General features: G+C 43.3%; 1 protein-coding gene across 1 annotated transcript in view; it reads right to left on the reverse strand.

Annotated features, from left to right (window-relative positions):
- MAPK6 (mitogen-activated protein kinase 6) overlaps positions 1 to 27,563 on the reverse strand; it is a 54,435-nt gene that overhangs the window by 25,964 nt on the left and 908 nt on the right. The gene's annotated exons all lie outside the window — the stretch shown is intronic.

The raw sequence follows: 27,563 nt of genomic DNA on the forward strand, positions 1-27,563 counted from the left end.
AGTGTAGAAGATCTTTTTATACACACAAACATGAAAAAATTTTCATGCTTTGTGTGTATAAAAAGATCTTCTACACTTTCCACAGTATGCATCCGATGAAGTGAGCTGTAGCTCACGAAAGCTTATGCTCAAATAAATTGGTTAGTCTCTAAGGTGCCACAAGTACTCCTTTTCTTTTTGCGAATACAGACTAACACGGCTGTTACTCTGAAACCTGTCCTAGTATAGTTACCTTCACGGGCAGCTGGTTTGGAATGTAGTATCCAAACCAGAGACAAGAAAAGTACAAAACCAAGCAACAAGTTAAGGAAATGTTATGGACTGGTGGGTTGGATTTTAGTGTCCTGTAAGGACTTTTGTAACTTGTAAACATACTATAAATAGCAAAAATGCATATATTTGAAACATATCTTTTGTATAAGGTGAACATGTTGAGAGATAAGAATTGCTCCTCGGGGGATATACATGTCTCCTTTTCATATTGTACTGTTTTGTCTTTAGACAATACATTTGGCTAAGTGCTTGTGTACACTTGAAATGCTTCAGTATAGACACTGCCTACGATGACAGAAAGCATTCTCCTGTCAGCATAGGTAATCCACCTCCCTGAGAGGCGGTAGCTAGATCTCCAGAAGAATTCTTCCATTGACCAAGCATGGTCTACATGTGGACTTAGGTCAGCTTAGCTCCTGGGTGTGGATTCCTGAGCAACACAGATGAGCTGCTCTACTTTTCTAGTATAGACCAGCCATAAGTTTGGTTATCTGGTCTCTTGACCATTCTTAAGAACAAACTGCGAGTGTAGTCAAACAGTTGGCTACAGCTTTTAGACAATACAGTGATATAAACTACACCAGCAAAAGCATTCTGATACCAGTAGAAGCTGCATCTACACTAGGAGGGAATTGCAAGGCAAAACTTTTTCTAGTATAGACCTGAGCGTATGATTAAGAAAGTCTCAAAAATATGCACGGATTGAGAGAAGGCTGCAGAGAACCTGGAACAGTAGCTTTGAGAGGCGTGAACTACCCCATTCATCTCTGGGCTTGGCGTCACTAATTTGATGATGAACTTGAGGTACAGGGGTCCCCTGTATACATTCAGGTTGCGTTCTTGAAAAGGCTGATGGATACTGAAACGACGTACACCAGGGAATTTTTCGCCACAAGACATAGTGGAATAAAGGGGGGGATGCGTTCACAATTTCACCACACTCACCTATGACAATGCTTTTTGCCTAATCAGTGTACCTAAACAGTGTACCTTTTTAGGATGACAGGTTATACAGTACACATTTTACACATAAAACATTGAATAAAATAATGTAGAACCCTACTAACACCGTTCAAACACAGAACATTTAATATAGTAAATACAGTACGATAATATAGTATAAAGCAAAAAAAAAAAAGGAGTACTTATGGCACCTTAGAGACTAACAAATTTATTTGAGCATAAGCTTTCGTGAGCTACAGCTCACTTCATCGGATGCATTCAGTGGAAAATACAGTGGGGAGATTTATATACACAGAGAACATGAAACAATGGATGTTATCATACACACTGTGAGGAAAGTGATCAGGTAAGGTGAGCTATTACCAGCAGGAGAGCAGGGGGAGGGGAGGGAAACCTTTTGTAGTGATAATCAAGGTGGGCCATTTCCAGCAGTTGACAAGAACGTCTGAGGAACAGTGGGCGGGGGCGGGGGGGATAAACATGGGGAAATAGTTTTACTTTGTGTAATGACCCATCCACTCGCAGTCTCTATTCAAGCCTAAGTTAATTGTATCCAGTTTGCAAATTAATTCCAATTCAGTAGTCTCTCATTGGAGTCTGTTTTTGAAGTCTTTTTGTTGTAATATTTCCAATTTTAGGTCTGTAATCGAGTGACCAGAGAGATTGAAGTATTCTCCGACTGGTTTATGAATGTTATAATTCTTGACGTCTGATTTGTGTCCATTTATTCTTTTACGTAGAGACTGTCCAGTTTGACCAATGTACATGGCAGAGATTCTTTGTCGTCAGACTCCTGGCTTCCTGCCCTACATCAATCATCATCATCGTCGTCGTCGTCCTTGCTTTCTTCGGATATCCGTTGTTGGTCCAGTTCAAATCAGTTCCTCATTTGTCAGTTGCTTGGCATGAGACTCCAACAACTCCAGTACAGTACATCTTCCTCCTCGAAGCTGACATCCTTAACCAACCTGACAGTTTCTTGCTCGAGAGCAGGAAGGGCATCAAATCCCATGAAGCTGTGGACAGCATCTGGCCATGCACAGTGCCAAATGCTGTTCATATATTGCAAAGGGACCACTTTCCACAACACATCAGTGTTTTCCACGCAGTTCAAGATGTTGTAGGACTTCCAAAACTCCTTTACACTGGGCTTTCCTTCACCTGCCGTCTCCTTAATCAGCATGGAGAACATCCTCTGTAGGTAATAAGCCTTGAACGTGGCCGGCGGATGCAAGTACGGTATTGTAGAATAAGGGAACATGTTCCAATTAACGTCAGTCCCGATCCGATATGCAGATCAGGACCAACGTAAATCAGAACACGTACCCCTATTGATGAGTGACGGATATCCAAAACAATAAACAAAGGGGAGATGTATACCGGGGACCCCCTGTACCTAACATTGTAGAGTCTAGTGTGAGAACTCCCCACACTTTTTGTGCAAAATGTCCTGAATGATGATTCGGTTTGGTGCCACCAATGGGGGTGGGACTTGAGACACACCATATATTCACTACCTCGCCCACAATTAAGAAAGTGCCAACAAGCCCATAGGCAAATTTATGCCCAAGAGAGGGTAAGCTAGGCTCAAGGAGCCCAGTGAAACTCCGCACAGTATCATATTCTGAACATCCACAGATCCTGTGAATAGCATCTCATCTTGATTATTCATCTGAGCAGAGTTGTTTGTGATTAGAGCTGGGAATAGTAATTCCTCCTTCTCCTCCATTTCAATCCCTGTTCATTTCCTTTTCCTGAAGGAAATTTATTTGGCTCATTTAACCTCTTGAATTTTGTCATTTTGCCATAGTGATTTACCTCTTATGTTCCCACTTCCTTGTTTTGTTGAGGGGTATGCCTGCTTTCTGGGACAGGGAGGATGAAACCGGGAAAGTTGGTCATTATGTCTGTGGGGCTGAGCTCTAGGCACCAAAAAGATAGGAGCTCAGGAAAAAAGGAGTCAGCTGTTGGAAGTGTCGCCAACTCCACATAGCAGGAAGTCACCAGACAAACCCTGAAAAGTTGCTAAATGTAGCTGTTTAAGCACTCAAAAGGAGTCACTGAACCAAATTTCCAGAGAATTCAACAGAGAATTTTTATATATGTGTGTGCGCGCGCTCGCGCATACCCAAGCCAGTATAGTCACAAAATCATTCACAAATAGCTCAGTAGTGATAATAAAATCCATTCCATGTTCTTCTTACTACATTCTGTTGGACACCAAGACAATGTCATTACCTCTCAACTGAGCATGTCTTTGGAAGGAATTGCATTCCAGGGCTTCTTGGGCTGAGATCACTATAATCTGCAGGCGAGAAAAAGAAGTTTGTGGAAGCTAATTAAATATTTTGCTGAAGCCAGGTGCACTTTGGAGAGAGCAGCACATTAGCCAGGGCTTGTTTTTAGCCAATGTGTTCTTTCTTGCTGCTGCGTAGTAGGTAGCACATCCTCTGATGCAGGGAAAGATGGCTAATGAAATAGGCAGGGTGGGGGAGGCAGGTTGTTGGCGAATGTCCTCTTTCCCTGGCTCTGGGCCCTCCCTTTCACTAACCTGTCGGCTCAAACCTAAGCTGGCAGAAAGAAATTAACCAACCCCAGTCACCCTGGGCTGCGGTTACAGAGCACCCTTCCCAATGAGCAGAGGGCCACTGGCTCACGTACAAACCTTAAGCTTTCTGCTGAATAGGCTTGGAGAGGGGGAGAGCATTTAATCAGGACCATGAGAGGTTCTGCCATTGCAGCCTGGCCCCCTTAAACAGGTGGAAATTGGACTCTCAGACAAACAGCAAAGTCTGTACAGCTGAGCTTTGTAAATCCTCCTCCTCCACATCCCCTCTGGATCAAATAGTTTTAACTAAAAGCACAACAAAACAAACAACCCCATAGTTGCTTTATCAATGAAACACACATCATTAAAGGGGGAATATTCATTAGCCCCAAAGCAGAGAGGGTCCCTCTTATCAATCGGACACATCTGGCAGGTCGTAGCCCCAGAATCTCTGGGCAGTGCTTAATTTGTGCCGGGGCGTGCCAGGACTGAGGGAAGCTGAGCCCTGGCCCCTCTTTCATCACAAATTAAGCACTGGGCATACCGAAACCTGCAAAATATCTTCGTCCCACTGCAGCCCAAATCAGCTGGGGCTGGTTAATTACAGCCTCACCTTTCTTGCCAGCCTGGATTTGAGCCGACAGGTTAGTGAAAGGGAGGGCCCAGAGCCAGGGGGAGAAGGGCATTTGCCTGACCTGAGCTCAGTGCTGCTGGGAACCAAGAAAGTAGATTTAAAAACAAAAATCCACTAGCCGGACCCCTTTCCCCCCACTTCCAGGGTTTGATTTCTGAAAACAGTTAGGCAGCTAGTCCCAGGCCAAGCCAGGGGAATGAGTAAAGGGGAGCCAAAATCAAGCTAGCTCCACCTTTGATCCTGTAATAAGGGTTTCCTCCCTGGAGGCATGGTGCCTCCTACCCATTGGGGCACATGGCCCTGTCTCATCCCACCCCACCCACCTTCCATCCATGCGGTTCTCCTCACTGGCTAACCTGCCTCCCCCACCCTGCCCACTTCATTAGCCATCTTTCACTGCATCACGGGGTATGCTACCTACGCAGTGAGAAAGAAAACATTTGGCTAAAAACAAGCCCTGGCTAATGTACTTCTCTCTCCATAATGTGCCTGGATTTAGCAATTAGCCTCCACAAACTTCTTTTCCTTGCTTGCAGATTATAGCGATCTCAGCCCAAGAAACCCTGGAATGCGATTCCTACTGATGACAGTTGAGACATAATGACATTGACTTGGTGTGCAAAAGAAAGTAGTAAAAAGAGCATGGAATGGATTTTATTAACACAGTTGAGCTGCTGGTGAATGATTTTGTGACTATACATATTGGAGACTTCTTTCTCTGAATGTCACTGTAATTGGCAGTGAAAATCACTAAATTTGTCACTGGTCACTTCTTTTTTCGCTCGGAAAACCAGAAAGTCACTAAATCTAGTGACAAAGTAGCTAAGTTGGCAACAGTCTTTGCTCCCAGGCTTTTACCACAGGAATCACTCCCCTTACTGTCCTCAGCAAGCAGAACAGCCTAGAGCACCAGAGTGACACCAGTGGGGCCTACAAAGAAGAAAATGAAAAAACCTCTTATAACTTTGAAACTATCAGGAGGAAAAACGAGAGTGGTTTTGCATACAAAACCCAGATATGCGGACTTTTCTTGCAGTGTTGTATACAGTCTTAAGGGTGAGGTTTCTAGCAATGTCAAAGGTTACTGTTTTTTTCCTAATGCTTAAAAAATTAGAAACTAACTATAGCATAGCTGTATGGAAGTGTGTTGATGATCATGAGATTATTGTGGGAATTAATGTACAACCTTCCAGATTAGCCTCTATATTCAGTAACAACATTTAGGTTCTGCATGCAATATTGCGTATGTCAACCAAGCCAGCCACAATAATAGCCCACCAACGGAGAGAGCTGGGTCTTGCCCAGAGAGTCTAGTTTCCTTGCAGTTCAGCTCAGCAACATGTAGGGACAGCAATGGTCAGTCTTCTGCAATCATTTTTGACCTGTTTGCTTTCAAGGCTGTCAAGCAGCAAACTTTCAAAACTTGCCAGGCACGGCCCAAGAGCTCCATAATGGAAAGTGGCCAAAGAGTCATCTGGGATTTTTAGGCAAAGCCCACAATCTTGAATAGCGGTATTGGAACATCTTGGAAAAATCACGACCAAAATCTTCTGCACCAGTGGAAGCACTACGAGGGGTTCTCAAACTTCATGGCACCGTGACCCCCTTCTGACAACAAAAGTTACTACGTGACCCCAGGAGAGAGGACCGAAGCCTGAACCTGCCTGAGCCCCACTGCCCTGGGTGGAAGGGCCAAAGCCCAAGGTGGAAGGGCCGGGGGGCCAAAGCTGAAGCCCAAGGGCTTCAGCCCCAGGCAGGGGGCCTGTAACCTGAGCCCCGCTACCCAGGGCTGAAGCCCTCAGGCTTCGACTTCAGCCCTAGGCTGTGGGGCTCAGGCTTCGGCTTTGGCCCCAGGCCCCAGCAAGTCTAAGCCAGCCCTGGCGACCCCATTAAAACCGGGTCCTTTGGGTTGGGACTTTGGGGTCCCAACCCACAGTTTGAGAACCGTTGCACTACACAATAGCTGCTCAGATTTTCCCACTGTGCACCAGTGCATAGACATTGTTAGGCAGCATCATAGATTTGGATGTGAATGCATGGTTAGCACATAGGTTTGGCAGACAGAGAAAGTGCTATGTGGACTACGTTCAGTAATCCTTGATTTAACTGGTTCAGATCTCTGTCACTGTGTGGTTAAAAAAAAGCCATGATTGGAAACTTGTGCAGACGGGCCTGGAGACAGGCTTTTCTTGTTTAAATAAAAGCAAAAAAAAACAAACCCCAAACCATCTTCAAACATAGCTACATTGACTCAGATTTCACATCTGCGTCATGGTCTGCAGTCTTGATATCACTATTGGCCCCAAGTCCACCTATCACTACCTTCCCCCCCTTGCAGAAATTGGTTTTCATTTCTCTCACCGTGACATTGTCTCCCTTCTCACAGAAGCAGCTGAGGAACAAAGATTCCTCAAAAAAAAAAAATTGAGCAACAACTAATGTTTTTCAAAGATTTCCTCATGAGGCTTTAGTGGCTCAGAACAATTTATACACAATAAATCATGGGAGAAAGAGAAAGAACACTCTGATTTTCACTTGTTCCAGATAGTCAGAGACATACGTAAGTACTGGGTCTACCTGTAACAGGAAGAAATCTGTTTGCTGCTCAGTTTCAGTATAACTCTTCAGGGCAGTGTGGAGTTCCCCCTGTTTTGTTCCATGTGCGAACTCCTTAGCATAACATGACTAACAAGGTGGGGGCTGCGGGATCCCCCCTGTGTTTTTTTTAAAAAAAAGAAAAGAAAATACTTCCACCAGTTAAACTAACTGGAACAGAAACCAATATAAGCAAATTTTACACTAGTACTGGCTAAGGGTGTTGTGCTTACATCTGCTCTCATGTTGAGAGTGGAGTCAAATTTAGTTGAACTGGGTCATGGCAGCTAAACTAAATCTTTGACACGTAACTCAAAACAGTAAGTCATATGCGAGCCTCCATTGAATAATTATTTCTTCCCTAACAACTTCTGGAAACTCATCTGAGCAGAATCAAAATCTCTATTTATAAAGCCAAGCATTCATGCTCTAACTTAGCCAGATGTGTTATTAACTCTTCTACAGGCTGAAGCTACAAAATAAAAAGTAATATCTTGCAAGTAATTCCACTGATGTAATTCTGCTACTCGGTGCCAGCATTTCAAGTACGAAAAACAATGAGCCATATGCTCCCATGGCTTACGTGTTGAACACCGTAGCAACTTATTACAAATTCTACATGCAAGCTAAAACCTACTACTTGGTATGCTGCCACTTTGTACTGACCTGCAGCACAAATATGGTCCCACGCGAAGGGGAAGGGGCAGCATTTGGGGGATGGGAAGTAGAGGAGGTGTGGCAGGAATCAGAGTATTATCCTGAAATATGAGGAGAGATTAATAAGACTGAAGACTTTTCAGCTTGGGAAAGAGATGACTAAGGGGGATATGATAGAGGTCTATAAAATCATGACTGGTGTGGAGAAAGTAAATAAGGAAGTGTTATTTACTCCTCCTCATAACACAAAGAACTAGGGGCCATCAAATGAAATTAATAGGCAGCAAGTTTAAAACAAACAAAAGGAAGTATTTTTTTACACAACGCACAGTCAACCTCTGGAACTCCTTGTCAGAGGATGTTGTGAAGGCCAAAACTATAATAGGGTTCAAAAAAGAATTAGATAAGTTCGTGGAGGATAGGTCCATCAATGGTGATCAGCCAGGACGGGCAGGGATGGTGTCCTTAGCCTCGGTTTGCCAGAAGCTGGGAATGGGCGACAGGGGATGGATCACTTGGCGATTACCTGTTGTGTTCATTCCCTCTGGGGCACCTGGCATTGGCCACTGTCGGAAGACAGGATACTGGGTTAGATGGACCTGTGGTCTGACCCAATATTGCCATTCTTATCTTCTTATGAAATAGCAAAAGTAAGTTGCAGCAGGGAAAAAAATCCATTCCTCAGCACTGGAAATTATAAATGCTTCTGTGGCTAAGAGCACAACAGGCACGATCTGCACATGGAGAGGATAGCCCACGGCATCTTTTCTGCACGTGTGCAGAAGGGAACCTCTGCAGTACCGCTCTCCTCTTCCAGATCTCTGTCCCTTTCTTGCCCCAGAACCCTGACAATATCCCTCCATGGGTGCTCAGTGCAAAAAGGGCTCTGCTGATTTATTATTTTTGGAGAATTGCTGATTTGCCCCCCAGCCAAAGTTATTCTAGATGTACTGTACAGCACTATAGTCTGCCAACCAGGTGGGTTTCTGTGTAGAAAGCCAGTTAGGAGTCATGTTCCATGTTCTGCTAACTCTCCCCCCAAGTCCACTGAACGTGCCTGTTGCTCAGCATCCCAATTGACCTAACCAACAACCACATCAAGAGCCTTGCTACCAAGGCAGAAAAGGGTTGTTATCCCTGCAGAAGGCACCTGCCTATTCAATGCTGGGATATCCTTCCATGTGAAACACCATGATCCATGGCATCAGGAGGCCTGCCTCTGTCCCTGCTCTACAGCCCCAGAAACCTTTCCCCTTGAGGGGACACTGTACAGGAAACACAGAGGGGACTTTGTGGATGCTTCCCCCAACTGCTACACCCTTCTGTGGGCCTCGTGAGGATGGAAGAACAGGCAATCTTAGAAATTCCTAAACCTTTTTACTACAGCATGGAGCCTATGATCCAAAATGCATATGGAATCCATCAGTTAACCAGTCATATTTTATATTAAAGGTTCCATTAATAAATGATAATAGATGTTGTAAGCATGTTCCAGACATGAGCAGTATGGGTCATAGGTATGAACACAACAGTAGGTGTTATAAATGGTTATAACCAATCTATTGCCCCGTGGCACTAAGAATGGATTCAAACACTGAACCCTTTATCAAATGGAATCTTAACATAAACCATGACCAGTGAACTCCCTCAGCCCCCAAGTTATTAGAAGGAGAAAGGGAAAAATCCCTGACTCATTCACATGCATAAACAAAGAGATTATTCTTGTCCATCCCCGATCCCTCCCCCCGTATGGGTGCATGCACTTGGAAGGGCATAGGAGATAAGGAGCAGAATAATTGCAGTTCTTATGCCTAACTGAGCACAATGACTTTGCAGCAATCATGGCACTAGCCATCCCAAGTGGGCTGAGGCCTATATTTAAGTACAACCCCCAAAAATGCAGAATTTAGATATTTTAAAGACAGCAACACGGCAAAACAAATGGGGTGGTTGTGGCTTCCTGCATTTGAGAGAGATTTGGGGCCCAAAGGTAGGAGAAGCAATGTTATTTCTAAAAGCCAGAGTGACTTTCATTATATTATATGAATCCTCCCACCTACACAGTCATTATGATATTGCAGACATGGACTGAAAGAAACTAAGGACAAGAGCAAAATGCTCCTCATCTATAGCAATAGAAAAGAGAGCAAGATCTTACAGCCTTAGGACAGTCCCTATACAGCCTTCCACAGCAGTGTGTGTAGAGTGGCTCCATACCCACATTTGCCATTTGAAGCGGGTGGAAAGGTCAAATGACTGACACTTGCTCTGTGCTAGTACCAGACCAGGTTATAAATGCAGTTTGGTGAACATGGCTGTCCATAAAGGGATGGTGGTAGGGATTATTTACCCTGTGCAGCATGCTCCCAGTCAAGTTACATGGCAATTTCCCATGTAAATTAGTGCTGCTTGTTGCACCATCAATTCCCCCTCAGTTCCTTTAACTAACCTCAGATGGGGAGGTAGCTTGTGCATTTCCATAGGGGACCAATGACAGCATTGCACCTGAACCAAACACACTTCTAGTTTTGTTGTGTGGATTTGGGAGGGTCAGAGAGGCAGGATCTCCAAAGGGCTGAAGGGAGGATTTCCCATGGATCCTTAGACACCAGAGATAAGCATGGTATAAATGCATACATAGGCCGGGGCTGTGCATGGCTAGATGGCAACATCCTATTTATTCTGTGAAAATGCCAATTTTCCCCTATCTTCCAAGAGCATAATGCATCAGGTTTTCTTCATGTCCTCTTAGCACACAAGGTATGTGGTACAGGTGCATCTCTTTCACAGAGTTCTCTGTGGACAGGATGATAGGGGCCGGGCGGGGGAATCATACAAGAGGACCTGACGCAGAAATATTATTCTCATGCCTTTCTTCAACATCCTTATGTCCAATTTAGCAATTCACATGCATGTGGAGGACTAACTGTCATCTGTAACCTATCATTTAAATCAGCTTCTGTACCAAATGACTGGAGGATAGCTAATGTGATGCCAATTTTTCAAAAGGGCTGCAGGGGAGACCCTGGCAATTACAGGGCCAGGAAGCCGGACTTCAGTACCTGGCAAACTGGTTGAAACTATAGTAGAGAACAAAATTGTCAGACACATAGATGAACATAATTTGTTGGGGAATAGTCAACATGGTTTTTGTAAAGGGAAATCATGCCTCACCAATCTACTAGAATTCTTTGAGGGGGTCAACAAGCATGTGGACAAGGGGGATCCAGTGGATATAGTGTATTTAGATTTTCAGAAAGCTTTTGACAAGGTACCTCACCAAAGGCTCTTAAGCAAAGTAAGCAGTCATGGGATAAGAGGGAAGGTTCTCATATGGATTGGTAACTGGTTAAAAAATAGGAAACAAAGGGTAGGAATAAATGGTCAGTTTTCAGAATGGAGAGCGGTAAATAGTGATGTCTCCTAGGGGTCTGTACTGGGCCTTGTCCTATTTAACATATTCATAAATGATCTGGAAAAAGGGGTAAACAGTGAGGTGGCAAAATTTCCAGATGATACAAAACTACTCAAGATAATTAAGCCCCAGGCAGACTGCAAAAAACTACAAAAGGATCTCTCAAAACTGGGTGATTGGGCAACAAAATGGCAGATGAAATTCAATACTTTGTTGATAAATGCAAAGTGATGCACATTGGAAAACATAATCCCAACTATACATATAAAATGATGCGGTCTAAATTAGCTGTTACCATTCAGGAAAGAGATCTTGCAGTCATTGTGGATAGTTCTCTGAAAACATCCACTCATTGTGCAGCGGCAGTCAAAAAAGCGAACAGAATGCTGGGAATCATTAAGAAAGATATAGATAATAAGACAGAAAATATTATAGTGCCTCTATATAAATCTATGGTATGCCCACATCTTAAATACTGCGAGAAGATGTGGTCACCCTGTCTTAAAAAAGATATATTAGACTTGGAAAAGGTTTAGAAAAGGGCAACAAAAATGATGAGGGGTATGGAACGGCTGTCATATGAAGAGAGATTTAAAAAAGCCTCGGGCTTTTCAGCTTGGAAAAGAGATTACTAAGGGGGGATATGACTGAGGTCTATAAAATGATGACTGGTGTGGAAAAAGTAAATAAGGAAGTGTGATTTACTCCTTCTCATAACACAAGAACCAGGGGTCACCAAATGAAATTAATAGGCAGCAGGTTTAAAACAAACAAAAGGAAGTATTTTTTTACACAACGCACAGTCAACCTGTGGAACTCCTTGCCAGAGGATGTTGTGAAGGCCAAAACTGTAACAGGGTTCAAAAAAGAATTAGATAAGTTCATGGAGGATAGGTCCATCAATGGCGATCAGCCAGGACGGGCAGGGATGGTGTCCCTAGCCTCGGTTTGCCAGAAGCTGGGAATGGGCGACAGGGGATGGATCACTTGGTGATTACCTGTTGTGTTCATTCCCTCTGGGGCACCTGGCATTGGCCATTGTCGGAAGACAGGATACTGGGTTAGATGGACCTGTGGTCTGACCCAATATTGCCATTCTTATCTTCTTATGAAATAGCAAAAGTAAGTTGCAGCAGGGAAAAAAATCCGTTCCTCAGCACTGGAAATTATAAATGCTTTTGTGGCTAAGAGCACAACAGGGATGATCTGCACATGGAGAGGGATTGTGGACTTTGTATATCAGACTGCCAGAGGCTTGGAAATTTGCTGCGTGTATCTATGTGTGGCTCTGGCCCCTTATTACAGATTTTTTTTTTTTTAACTACAATCTGCATCCCCACAATCACATCGTCAACTGGTATTTTATCGCTTTGGTCTGACCCAGTATGGCTGTTCTTATGATGCTCCTTCAGGATGCCTCAAATTGGGCACCCAAAAATCACTAGTCACTTTTGCTAATGCTGGCCTATATCTCCACTCAACAGTTCAGTGTGAAGTTATTACAGGCAAGAAGAAAATGGCTGTTGTGCACATTACACAGGGGGTGTATCAGACATTTAAAAGGTGCAGCACACAGAAGATAGGAAGCATTCCATAGCTCCATACAACAGAGGTGATTGTGTCTCCAAGATTAGTGTGTTAAAGAGAATATCCACATATGCTCTCTCCCCTCCAAGGTGGAAGGGGTGCTCAGCTACCAGTATGGTGACATCTCCTCTTCCTTCAGACCATATAGGATGTGCTCAGTGGGAGGGGACAGGGACTAGATGGAGACACACTTCATCCAACCTCCTGCCCTGCAGAGATTCTGAAGTAAGACAGTTCCAGCTTATTCATCCCACAGAACTCCATCTGTAGTGAGGGTCCCTCTTTTGGAAAGGTGGGGCAAGGAAGTCTGGAATCATGTGCTACCAGGGGTACACATGTTTGTGGAGGGGATGTGGGTGTGGGCATAGAGTTGCTGGGGAAGCATAAGCCCCCCTCGTCAATGGACTTGGCCTCCTGTAGATCGCCTACAATCCATTAAGATCCGACCCGGGGGATGGGCAGGATTTCTAGGCAGTCCCTGTGACACATTCTGCACTGGGAACAAGGCCTGGGGAGACAAATCCCACCCAGTTAAAGTAGTAGGGAGAAACTCTCCAAGGACAGACAGAGTCCTTCCACCCTCAGCCTCTGCCCCTTCCCCCTGATTTGTCCCATGGGTGAGGTCAATTTGAGCCCCTGCAGTATGGATCGGGTTTACTGGCTCAGCTCCAGAGAGCTGTCTGGCAGTTTGGTTGGGTATTGTCTAACTGTCGCTTTTTCCTTTTTGTCTGGTTATACACATGTTCCTAACACAGCCCAATTAAAAGCCAATTGCTGTTTCAGTATGCAGCTTCTCAGGGCCAACACTCAGCATCCACGGCAGGTAGAATGGGGTTTAACTGAGAATCCTGCAGCTTGGCTGATCTCACCTGCAAGGCAGGGCTGCTGGAACTGGGGGTGTGGCAGCACCCCCGGGCTTGAAGTGGTTTTTATCATATACAGGATTTGCAGTTTTGTTCAGTGGCTTTCAACACCCCCACTATACAATTGTTCCAATGTCACTGCTGCAAAGTACCATTTTGCAATGTATTTCTGCTTGGTGGAACAAGTTATTCTAAAGACACATTTATTAGTCATACAAATAGGGGTTTGAACCCAAATGTGCACTTCCCAAATTACAGCTCTCTGAATTCTTCACACTTACATAGTTTTTCCCTAGAAAGTTTTAAAAGAACATTTTATGTAAGGATTAGTAGTGATAGAAAAGCTCCATTTATCAAAGCAAGTGAGTTTTATTCTGTTTTAAATCGTATACGGGGGGCAATTCAGTCAAAATCCTTTTTAGTTTTGTATAGTCTGAGGGCTGTCTTTTCTGTACTGGGCTACCACTGAAACAAGTGGGGATGATGCAAAACTTGATGGCCAAGCAAACAATTAAGAAGAAGCACTGTATTATCTCCTCATTTGATGGAATTAAGCATAAAGAAGGATAGTAGTACTTCCATCTTCAGTATCCATCTGCATTCTGATCAGGAAAAAGGATTTGGGAGATTATTGAAACCACAGCAAAATAGTAGGAAGAATAGGAGAGCTCAAACTGTATTAGCAAAGTGATGAATACAGAGAAAAAACAGAATTCATGAATGCAATTTAAAGTGAAATAGTAAAAACTGTGTAATATCTAAAATCATTAACAGAAAATGTTTAGTTCTCAAGTTACAAAATCAATGCATTTTAGAAGTAAATGCATTCTTCTCTGTGAGACCTGAGAGATATGGGGTTTGTGTTTCTACACCAAAAATGTAATGTCATTAAACACCTAAAGCAGAACAGCTCATTCCTCTCCCACAATAGTATTCAACCTTTATATAAAGTTATTGGGACAGCCAGCATGACAACAGATGCTGAAATGCCACCTGGGTGCAGACCACATCCAGCTCAACATCTCCTTTATGTCAAAGATATGGGACACCATCTCCCAGCTTTCTCACTGCCTGATCAAAATGAGCACCTGGGGGAAGAGCAGCTGGCTAAAGCAGAACCCAGGCAAGACCAGTAAAAGACTGAAACACTTAGAAGAACTTACCTCCCTTTAATACTCTGGTATATATTAGCTCCCAATTACTTAAGGTGGGATCCACCAAGGTACTTAGGTGCCTATGTCCCATTTTCAGGCACCACTGCGATCCACAACACTGCTGCTTGGCTGCCACCTAACCCGTTAGGTGCCTAAACTCACTCAGCACCTACCTTTTTTCCTTTGGGCATGCACATGGCAGCCTCCCTCTAGATTACCAGGCACTTATCCCCTGCCTGAGCATGCACACTATTGCCTCATGATAGGCATCCAGATGCCTCTCTCCCACGTAAGCCCCAGAGTGATTCTCAAACTGGGAAAGATAGGCCTTGAGCTGCACAAGTTACATGTCGGGGAGGGGTCCTGATCCAGTAGGAAGTCTCTGAGCACACATATGTGATCGGGCCCTCAGGCTAGTTCACACAAAACGGGAAGGAGGTGGCCCTCCCTCATGGTCTTTAGCTTAGTGGATAGGGTACTCACCCAGCACGTGGGAGACCCCTGGTTCAAGTCCTCCTGTGGGGGGAGAAGGGATTTGAACAAGGGATCAGCCACCTCTCGAAGAGGTGGATTTACTAGAGTGATGGAAAAAACCCTTCCATTGCTGTAGTAAATGTCTACAGTACAGTGGCATAGCTGCACCTGTGATGCTGTAGCAGTTGTAAGGTAGACATACCGAGGCCTGGTCTAGATTAGGAAATTAGGTCGGCTTAACTACACTGCTCAGGGGTGTGGATTTTTCACACTGCTGAGCAATGTAGTTAAGCAGACTTCATTGTCTACCATAGACCAGCAACTGTTTTAGGCAAAGGGTAGTAAACGTATAGAATAATTTACCAAGGAAAGCTATTTAACAAAACAAAAACAAAAAAAAAGATGGAGATAAACACCAAGGAGTGAGTTTTAAAAGGTGACTAGTATCAAAATTCTCAAGATGAGTGCCCTAAATGGTATGGGTCCCTCTCCACTTCTCTTGAAGTTCAGAGGAGGAGTAAGTGCTCAGTCCTTTGGGGCGGGGGGAGGGAACCAGACTTTTTAGGGTGCCTCAGTGAAGGCATCTACACTGAAAAATGGTGCTTGCGTTTATTTCTGGAGAAGGAGAGGAAGAGGATTAAGAGTCTTGTGAAAAAGCAGGAAGGTGGGATTAAGTGAAAAAACAAACAAACAAAAAAACCAAGGGATGGGATGTTTGGCCTAATAGGTTTTCCTGTTCATTTTATGTTCTCTCGCACTGATGCATGTTTTGGGTTGCCATGTTACACTGCACTAGGTGAAGCTTGCTCTCTCTGCTTTCAAAAAAACTTTAAAGTGATGTAGATAAGAGAACATGACACTTGGCTTGCTGAGGTGATACTGGAGTAGTTGTTTAAGACACCCTTCTCGAGTTATAGTTGTGACGGCGCTTCACCTACAGTTGCAAAGCCAGTATAATACTGTTTTAGACATTATTTATGTTGGCACGCCTTAGGCAAATATTTGAATGCAGTGGCGCTCACATGGCAAAGTGCTGTTAGTGATAAATGTAGTTGATTGTAGCGAATTACTGAAATGTTTCAGTTTGAGAATAATTGTACGGTCTGATGTTAAGGTTTATATATTTACAGTATAAATACCTTTATTTTTCTAGAGGAACGAATAACCTTCCTTCTATGGAGCAGATGTAGCATTGCTCAGCACAGCTGCATTTTCATTGCATTACACAGAGGAAACATTTGCTGCTCATCTGTAAATAAAACTCATGTTGCAGTGGTTATCACATACAGAGAAAAGCCTTGTTTTTGGCCAAAGGACATTTTCATCAACATTAGAACCCCCTGGAAATAAGTTTATAGTGGTAAAGCTCAATATAAATATCCACGAGCAGCAAATATACTTCTTCTGCAGTCTGAGGCTGCAGAATGGTTACATAATTTTAACTGCTATTTGTTATCTAAAGAGTTAAACAATTGGCGATGGCGGGGGGAAGGGGGTAGGAGGAACGGAATCAATCAAAAAGCCACTGCAGTAACTGTTTATGTAAATCAGCATATACCCCGGAATAAATCTTGCTTTTTGCCGCAGATTGAGATCTGCTACTGCCAGAACAAATCAGGGGAGCAGAAAGTCCATGCTAATTTGCTATATTGTAATGGTCTCAAACATAGTATTACTTAGGAGATTTGTAACAGATTACAGAAGCCTCCTTTACTAGGACTCTGGTTCAAATCCAGCCCCGGCCAGCTATGGCTTAAAGTCATTACTGTCTATGTAAAGGCTGTTTGAGGGCCTGTGTGTCATGGGTTGGTAATTTTGCTATTTATCACAGAAACCACCACCACCACCACCACCATTAGATTAGAAGCTCTTTGAGACAGAGGCGTATCTGTACAGCACCTAGCACAATAGGGCCCTGGACCGTGACTGGGGCCCTTAGGCGCTACCTCATTACTGTTTATATTTGTATCCTGGTTGGCCAGGTCGTTTTCCCGTGTTTCACGTTGTCACCAATTAATGGATATAAGGAAGGCAGAAGTACATCTTCCTGGAGCCTCATCCATTTGTTTTAGCCAGGCCATATTCAGCTCTTTGTGCTGCATGGCTTTTAAAATCCTCAGAAGCTAAAAGGCAGAAGTTTCAAAACAGCTCTACTTTTAGCAACTGAGCAGCAGTGACACAATCTAGTCTCCTTATGATGTTTCTCAGTGTATACTACGCAACCTATTTCTCAAGACTTTCACTTCTTATAGGAAAGTATCTTCCTTCCTCCCCCCATTACATCTCACAAAAATTCATTAATATTTTCTAGGTTATTTCATGATTTTTCAACAATATCATTAAGTATTTCCTAACTACTTCTTCCCCTCGCTGACATGGTCCCTTGAAATTGGTCTATATGCACAATCAGTAGTCACTATGGGCTGGCCATTTGACGGCCTATGAGAAATGAGTTTGAGGTCTCAATCCATTTCATAGTTGGCACTTACCTATTTTGCCCAAGAAAAAGGAATACTCATGCCACTTGCCCCATATAGTATTACATGCATTTCCCCTAAGTCCCTTACACTAGATTTCAGGGGAGTCACTCTTGTTATCAGAATCAGACAATGGCTCTTTAGGAATTCACCTCTGCCTGTTCGTTTTCTTCTGCCTTTATCATATAGGATTGGGAAGCTCTTGGCATACAATCATGTTTCTTTAGGAATATAAGTTTGCTGATTTGTCTTGAAATAATAGCAATAGCTGGATTATAGGCAAACTCCTGGCTCCATTGAAGCCCATGGCAAGACTTCCATGGACTTCAAAGTAGGGCCAGCATTTCATTCTATGTGCTGAAGACACTTCCTCACAACAACTCCAACCTCATTGCAAGTGGTTTCTCTTCACAGTAGCAATAAACACCTCCCTTCCCTGCCTATTCTGCAGCTTCTACTGGGCACTATGGGGGCTTATATATTATTGACCCTGGTGGGGCTTCACAAAGGGACTTCAATGTTGCAATGCGGAGCATCACACTGTCTAATTTTTAGGTGCCTAGAAAATCCAGAAACCACAAAGCCAAGGTAGGTGCCTAGATTCCTATGCAACAAATGGGGCAGACAGGCACCTCAGAATACGATCCACAAAACACCGCAGGGTAGGTGGGGAGCCACCTAAACTAGACAATGGGAGATGCCGACAATATGGGTGTGTCCTAAATCCCTCCCCTTTCTCACACATAGGCATCTAAATCCAGGCTGTAGGGAGGCACCTACATCAGATTAGCTATGCTTGAAGAGATACCTGCATCCTGGAGTCAAGCGCCTTAGGCACCTCTTGCAGGAATGAGATAGGAGCCTGTCTCTCCCGACACAAAACGATAGAGGAGTCGCTGCTGCCTGTGGTGCCCACCTTATAACATTGAGCCTAGTGGTCTGAACCCTCACCTGGGATGTGGGAGACCCAGATTCAATTGCCCCCTCCCTGCCAAAGGAGGATAAATGATTTGAACAGGGTCTCTGCGCCTCTCGGAAGAGTTCTCTACCCTCTGAACCATGGGATATTCCCATGTGGGGCTCCCTCAGTCTCTCCAGTTGAAGCTGTTCACTCTGGATAAACAACAAAAGAGTAATTAGACCGGGGGACTGGATCCAGGGTCTGCCACCTCTGGGAACCGTAACCAGTGGGCTACAGGCATTCCCTCGCTCTCTCTAGCCCAATGTCAATGAGCACCTACTGGATCAGGCCCCACAGATGACTTAGGAGGCTGAATGTCTGTTTCCCCCCACTCTGTGGTTTGCTCCCTGGCTTAGGCAGGAATTAATTGCCCAGAGGCCTAGAGGGAGGCAGCAGGGCGCATGCCCAGAGGCAGAAACATAGGCTCCTAGGGAATTTTTATCCTGAAAAACTTAGGCACTGAGTGAATTTAGATGCCTGCAGGCTCTGGTGGGAGTTTTGTGGATTGCTGTAGAACCAAAAGAGGTACTCAGGCACCTAAGTACTTTCATGGAGCCGATCCCTGTGATTTCCTGGAAAAGGGGTCTTGAAGGCATTCTGACCAGTATTCTTCAATGTGCAACACACAAGTTTCTAGCTGCTGATGTACAGTTTATTTCCTGTTTGCAATACATACTGCGTGAAGCCGCCAGCCCCCAGAGCAACAAAACTCTAAAGTTCTGAATGCTCACGGGTTCTAATTGTGATACAAAAGTTAGGTTCTGAGGCCAGCTTGTTATATCATGAGAGCCATTCTTCCTCCTTCACCCATATTATATAGATATATAGATAATAAATGCAATTAAATAGGATGGGTGAAGGAGGAAGAATGGCTCTCGTGATATATTTCAGAATAGCAACCATGTTAGTCTGTATCCACAAAAAGAAAAGGAGTACTTGTGGCACCTTAGAGACTAACAAATTTATTTGAGTATAAGCTTTCATGAGCTACAGCTCACTTCATCGGATGCATTCAATGGAAAATACAGTGGGGAGATTTATATACACAGAGAACATGAAACAATGGGTGTTACCATACACACTGTAAGGAGAGGGATCATTTAAGATGAGCTAATACCAGCAGGAGAGCGAGGGGGGGGGGGGGAAACCTTTTGTAGTGATAATCAAAGTGGGCCATTTCCAGCAGCTGACAAGAACGTCTTAGGAACAGTGGGGTGGGGGGGGATAAACATGGGGAAATAGTTTTACTTTGTGTAATGACCCATCCACTCGCAGTCTCTATTCAAGCCTAAATTAATTGTATCCAGTTTGCAAATTAATTCCAATTCAGCAGTCTCTCATTGGAGTCTGTTTTTGAAGTCTTTTTGTTGTAATATTTCCAATTTTAGGTCTGTAATCGAGTGACCAGAGAGATTGAAGTGTTCTCCGACTGGTTTATGAATGTTATAATTCTTGACGTCTGATTTGTGTCCATTTATTCTTTTACGTAAAGACTGTACAGTTTGACCAATGTACGTGGCAGAGGGGCATTGCTGGCACATGATGGCATATATCACATTGGTAGATGTGCAGGTAAACGAGCCTCTGATAGTGTGGCTGATGTGATGTGACCTAAAAGTGGCAATTCTTCAACAAAAAAAACTTCAAAAACAGACTCCAACGAGAGACTGCTGAATTGGAATTAATTTGCAAACTGGATACAATTAACTTAGGCTTGAATAAAGACTGCGAGTGGATGGGTCATTACACAAAGTAAAACTATTTCCCCATGTTTATTTCCGCCCCCCCTCCCCCCACCGCTCTTCCTCAGACGTTCTTGTCAAGTGCTGGAAACGGCCCACCTTGATTATCACTACAAAAGGTTTCCCTCCCCACCCCTGCTCTCCTGCTGGTAATAGCTCACCTTACCTGATCACTTTCCTTACAGTGTGTATGGTAACACCCATTGTTTCATATTCTCTGTGTATATAAATCTCCCCACTGTATTTTCCACTGAATGCATCCGATGAAGTGAGCTGTAGCTCACGAAAGCTTATGCTCAAATAAATTTGTTAGTCTCTAAGGTGCCACAAGTACTCCTTTTCTTCTCATGATATAACATCACATCATCATCACAACAACCCAGCCATCATACTCTGCCTCCTGCTACACGAGGGACACTAGTTGTAGACCATGGTATGATATTTTATTTTAACAAAGAATTCTATATTTGGTCTCCTTTATTACTGTACCTTGGAGTCCCTCCACTTCTTTCAGAAGTTTACCAATTCCTTCCAATCATTTATAAATGAGCTATTCTTATAACAGCGGGAACAGCTCAGGACAAGCATTTCCTGCTTGTGGAGTGAGTATGTTATATAGGGCATAACTTTTAGAGTCTTTGTACTGAGTAATTATGTGGGTTTAAAGGTGGTCTAAATGAATACAATTCAACAATACTCAACAAAATGTTTAAAATTAAATGCAGAAGATTGTTTGAACTTGTTATTTTGTAACTGTAGGATTTACCATATCCTGTGCCAAGACCAATGCGATGACCACTGTTGGGAGCTGGGTAATTCCTGAAGCTTCTCAGAAAAGGCAATACAGATAAATAAGAGACATAATACATCTATCCACTCCCACGATTTTAATGAGACAGGATTAGGCTCATGTAGTGCATTGTGTGTGTGTATGTGTAGGAAGGGGGGGTTTGAAGGCAGGAGAAAGCTAGCGGCTTCTTGCTTAACCCCTGTGGAGTTTAGTATAAGCCCTTAATTTGCATAGATATTAAAAATAGGTGATTAATGACCATGTATATTTAAAAGCCAGGCAAGTTTTTGCCAAGCACAGGACGTACATTCAAATAATATACTTGTTGCCACTTAAAACTATAATGAAAGCCATCTTAAGTGCCTACTCACAGAATCACAGACATATTCAAGGGATTTACAGATGAATTGCTTAACAGACATTCTCTCCTAATAAAGGTACAACAGAATTGTTCTGCTTGGACTGAATTCCTCTCTGGTTTAACTCCATCATCAAATGTAATTATTCTCTATCATATTGGGGATATGATGTGTTTGGAGGGCTTCTCAGGCCAGAAAGTTGTCTAATAAGGGTAGTTATTAATACAAAGTTCCACTCTCTGTTCATAGCTGGAGGTTCTTATCGAAGATCTTGATCTAAGAGTCCACACTCCATTTGCTAGGGGGCAGGGACTTTAAGTTCAATGTTGTTAAAAGTTTTCAGCTACAAGTAAGAGATTCATGATTTTGTACAACTCTGTAGTATGATTATTCCACTACACTGAAAGGTTTGCTAGTTTTAAACTCCAAGAAATCCTTAAAAGCTTGCAACGACAACTGATTTTCTAGGTTTTGAAGAGAATGTTTAATATATTCTCTTCAAATATTAATATATTATTTTAATATTTAATATATTATTTTGTTTTTTTTAGGAAAAAAAATTTTTTAGCTGCCATTTGCCAGCTGGCCTCATGGTCATGTAGATTTAATATACTGTCCTCAACCTACTTGTAGATTGGTTGTTGATGGAATGGTAGCTACACGGTGTACTGAGTACAATACATGGGCTTGTAATTGAATGCCTAGTTTGTGTGCAGTTACTTTGATTGCATGTACAAAATCAGTTGATTGTGCATGCAAATAAATGTAATTAGCCATATGCATGCATAATCATGGAAGTTAGATGTGTAATTCCGTTCATTAAACAACAACAACAACAACAAAAGTGTTCCTTTCCAAGCCAATAGCGAAAGAAAACTTAACTTGCTGAGAATACCAGTGTGGCAGGATAGTGTGTTTTTCCACTCACACAAATTCTCTCATCATGGAAAAGTTAATCATCAGTAAAAAGGGAGAACAAGAGAGGACCTCAGGTGCTCAAGAGTTTACCAGAGGGATTAGGAACCTTTCACCTCTAGATAGCTCGTTCAAATCTAGCCCAGGTCAGTAGAAACCAAAAGTGGTTAACAATTAATATATTGTGGACCTCATCCAGTTATCAGTACATACTTGTTCATTATTACAACTGCACCAGTACAGTTGGTTCTAAGTAGCTGAGATGCCAAGGACAGAATGGGTATAGAGACTCACCCCCTCTATCATCCAGCTATACCACAGTGCTGAAGAGCCTTCTATTACCACTGTCTGATCTCTACCTGCTTGAAGGATAAAATAAGGAGTTTAATTGTCCAATGAATTGACACTGTTAGCAATTACTGCCCCTGGAATTCAAGAGAAGAGAACAGTCCAACAGAACATGCAACTATCTAGTAAATCATTCTTTCCTAACCCTACCAAGATGTGTGAGATAGTACCCATTTTTTTCCCCGGAGACCAGTTATGCTGGCACTTCCACAGCTGCAATGACTGTTAAAATTCTTTCTCGCAGTACAGAGAGGAGATGAGATGATGATGGTTGGAGATAACAGGCAATTCATTTGCTTGTGGTAAAACAATTCAAGGACTGAGAATGTACAATCAGATCAAAGTACTATACTGTACTTTGGGTTTATAATCCTAGGTCCAATAGTATTTGTTGGTAAACAATAAAAATGTAATCATTATAAGCCAACTGTAAATCAGTGGCAAGGTTTAAATTTTGCGACACAACAAGGAAGGTTCAAACTAGGAACCTAGGAATCACTGCTGTGATTATATAAGACAGCAAGAGGGACATGGAATTTTTTAAAAGTCTTCTTACAGACACAAGCAAGAGAACATCAACCTGTTGATTGCTCTAATGTTTCACATAGCAGGAGAGCACAGGAATAAGTGAACTAGTATATTTGCCCATCTCTTTTCTATAGAACTATTAAGTGACTGAATTTGCACTAATCAGCATATCTCCCACCATATGTCAAACAAAATGGATTAAAACCCATAATTAAGGAATATACATCTCAATCTCCCTCTCTCACTCCCACCACCACCACCACCACCCCCCCCACACACACACACACATACACACAACATTAAAAAAATGTCAAGGCTGCAAAGCCAAGCACTCAGAGGTTAGGAAATGCCAGAATTAATTTGCCTGTGCACCTTAATTTGGTCCTTTGGTGAATATGCATTATGATACAGTCTTTAATCACTTTGTTCCCCCACGCAGGACCCTTGCCTCATTCCATGCACCAGATGGACAGCGATCACTTAATGAGCAGCTACTCAATATTTTCTCCTCGTTTCTCAATGTTTTCTCCTCGTTGTCCAATGTGTGGCCCTGTTCCTTGTTTACTGCATGCTATTTAAACCCAGTTATTAATTTCCAGATGAGTTTTTCTATGGTGCTCGTCGCAAACTGATAGCAGTAGTAAGTTGTTATCCTCTCTTGACCAGCACTAGACACAGGGTTTCACAGATATATGCTGACAGCAGAGGAGTTTTGAGACTCAGAGATCTTGAATTCCATTCCAGGCTCTAGAGGGGAGTTTGCTCTACTGGGCACAGACTCTTCTGCCCATTTCCTTTCAAGCATGGCCCCTTTCTGCCCAGACCCAGTCCTGTCTCTTTCCCACCCCTGGCACCTCATCCCACTCCTGTTCTCCTCACTTAAACGATTGCAATCTTCACTCCTCAGGCTTCTTATCCCAGCCCCAGCCTCTTTGTCCTGCAAGTCCTAATGTCAATTCTCTGGACTCGCTGTCCCACTTTTCTTGCCCAGCCAGTCCTGTTCCCCAACATTGCATGGCTCATCATCCAAGCCATCTCTCCCCCATCCTGGCTTCCAGTCACCCCAGCCTCTGTTTCACCCCCACAAGGATGTGGAGGGAGGGAGGGCGGGCAGGGTGCACACTCTGACCCAGCAGAAGTTAGTCCAGGTGTGGGTCTGTATTACCTCTTCTAGGTAGTTCACTTCCTGCCCTCCTGGGGTTCTTAAAAACCATCTAAATCTACTCAAAGATTCAGAGAGTCTTCTCTTTTTGATACACTGCCATAAGAGATTATACTTTTAGACAGGATGACACTGTTCACTTTAACAGTGCAACAATTTAAGAACCCCTGCAGGCTGTTCCTGTGCCTTAGTGATCATTCCAGATCACATGCAGCTCGTGAATGAGATGCGATAACATTCCTAGTTTCTTTGTGATCCTCAGATGCGGATCCAAGTACAGACTTGAAGATAGTGCTCTCCCTCTGCCACTGCACATTTATTCAAATAGCTCTCTTGCAAGACGAGAGTGGAAAAAGTGGGTCATGCACTTTGCCACAGTGAGCTGGCATCTGTAAATGTCTCTTAAAAGGATCAGTGAGAGGTGGAGGACTTGTGGTCCCATCTAATGTGGTAAAGCTGCCTGTGACAGGGCGCAGGGGTGCTCTCAGTTCAGCCCCTTGTGTACTGGGTCCTAACTCTAGCTTCTCCTTCCCTCTGTACAGAGGAAGGGATGTGACACAGGGTGCTGGACAGACAGGAGGAGGATGGCTGGAAGAAGGCAGGCCCATTCTCCAGGCTGCAGTTCTTTGTTAGTGACTTCAGTTATCTTGTTTTGATTTGCACGTAAAACAGATGCTCTCCAGCTGTACATACCTATTGTGGTTTGGCCTCTGCTCAGACATCCCGCTTGCACAGCCCTTTAACAGGAGTTTTTTTACTTTGAAGATTCAGATTACATCGTCACCTCAGCTGTTGGCTGTTCCTACTGGCTTGCAGAACTGGCATGAACTCTCAGGGCCCAGGAATACTTCATCATCACGTGCAATGTGTTGTTTTTAAATTGATCATTTTGTTTTACATGGCCAGTTGCTGTTGGCTGAGATAGGGGTTTATGTGAAACACACCAATCCCACACTGCAATGATTAGAGCTAGCGTCATTTCTTTTTACTTGCTTCCATTTCCATACTAGCCTGGGTGGAAAGCTGCCTGGACTGCAAAACCTCAGAGCAGCAGGCCAGGGACAGGTTCTTCTTTCCTCCAGCATCCCGGAAGCATCCTTTTATGGAGCTCAGCTATTCATAATGCTGGTCCCCAGAGATTATATTTGACATTTTATGGGTTTATTTGGCTGATGTAAGCGGATCACTTTAACACTGAAGCACAATAAAGTAAGTCACTGATCAACAGAAGGGGAAGGCTCAATGATCTGATCAACTTCCTTGGATTATGCAGGCTTCCTGGAATCAAAGGTTCCAGTCCTAGTCAGAGGCCACTCCAGCTATAGGCAAACAAGGTAGCTACCTAGGTCGTCAGATTTCTGGGCAACTGCCTCTGGTGGCAGATATAGTCCAGCAGCCGTACCCTGACAAAGAGGTGGCTGGGCCAAACTTGAGAGGCACTGCAGCCCCGTCCACCAGGTTGCAACACCACTCGCTCACATTTGGCTTAGCTGCCCCTCCATCATGACAGAAACGCGGCTGGGCCAAATCTGCTGCTCTAGGCCTAGGAGGAAGGCCCACTAAAGTTTTGTCTAGAATAGCAGATTGTTTTGAGTGGCCTCTGGTCCTAGCTGGGTTGATTCAGCTCTTTGTCATTCTGAGGTGGATAGATTGGGTGCCACAAAGTTCACGGTGTGATGGTCCTTCAGAAGAAATCTTTACTCACACTACTACCTTATTGCCTAAATAGGTCCATTCGTTTCATTAGGACTACTCAACAGGAGACATAGCAGTCCAAAATGAGGTCCTGTATATCCTGCAGGAATATTAATGATCCCATGACACAATGCCCTTAGCCAGAATTCCTCCCTCCCCTTCCCCAGCTGGGCACCAGTTGGCTGCATTTTAGTTATGCTGCTTGCATAGAGTATGAGAAGTGCTTTGAGATCCATAAAAAAAATTTAAAAAAAAAATCACACCAACAAAATGCAAACTACTGTTACTAATGGCTTGCAGAACTGGCATGAACTGTCAGGGCCCAGGAATACTTCATCGTCACGTGCAATGTGCTGTTTTTAAACTGATCATTTTGTTTACATTGCCAGTGATGGCAAAAAGCAGCCGTGATTTCCAGTTTGTTACTACTTCTTCCCAGGTGTAGATATGAAATTTTAGACACCTCCCTCTCCCCTTTGCAGAGCAAACACAGCATTTGTAGGGATAAAGCTCTGCTTACGTACGATTCTGAGGAATGCCAACTTGAAAATCTGGCAGAGGAAAACTTTAAAAGCTAATTTTTATCTTTCCTAGGGATCTAATCTATATTTTGAGTGTTCAGAAACTTCAGAACGTATTTTCATCCCACATGTTAATTACGGTACAACAATCCTCTTAGCACTGGAACATTTTGTTAGAGCTTTAAATTGGGTTATGTACATTATTTGTAGTTCTGGCAATGAGTTTCTCTTCTGCCCAGAAGGACAGTTGTTGCAAGATGGTAACAATCAGTGCAGATAATCAACTGAAGGGATTGTTTGAAAGGTTATTTTACCTCAGGGATGCACTACAAGTTTAACAAGATATTACGGCATTTTGAAAACACCATTGTTTTCAATTGTTCTGGGATACCAAAACTTTCATTTTACTTTTTAAAGAAAAAAACAAACCCTTGAGACAAACAGTGAATTTAAAAGATGGGAGCCCTTTCCTGTGACTCAATCCAACTCCCATGGACTTCAGCAAGAACTTGATTCAGAGGAACCATCCTTTGCTATCTCAAGGTTAGACCCTGAGAGCTACTGAGCATCTGTAACTCCCATTGCCTGCCGTGGGAGCAGCAGGTTCTCAACATTTCATTCTGTATACCCAGTTACGTTTGTCTCAGGAAAAGCACTAAAGGGAAAGAGATACACAAGACAGTGTCATGAAAACACGAGTGCTGCCTTTAATACTGTAATAAAGATCTCAGTAACTCTCCAACTACAAACACCGCTTTAGACACAAGAAAAGCAACATTTTCATGTCTAATCAGAAACATGGACCGAACTCCCTTTTAAGAAGTCAAAATTGATTAAAAGTCATAATTCCATGCCGATTTCAGAGGGGAAATCTGCTTAAACAAACCAAACCAAAACCCTGT

The sequence above is a fragment of the Natator depressus genome, chromosome 10, assembly GCF_965152275.1.
Source record: "Natator depressus isolate rNatDep1 chromosome 10, rNatDep2.hap1, whole genome shotgun sequence".
In the NCBI taxonomy this organism is placed as follows: domain Eukaryota; kingdom Metazoa; phylum Chordata; order Testudines; family Cheloniidae; genus Natator; species Natator depressus.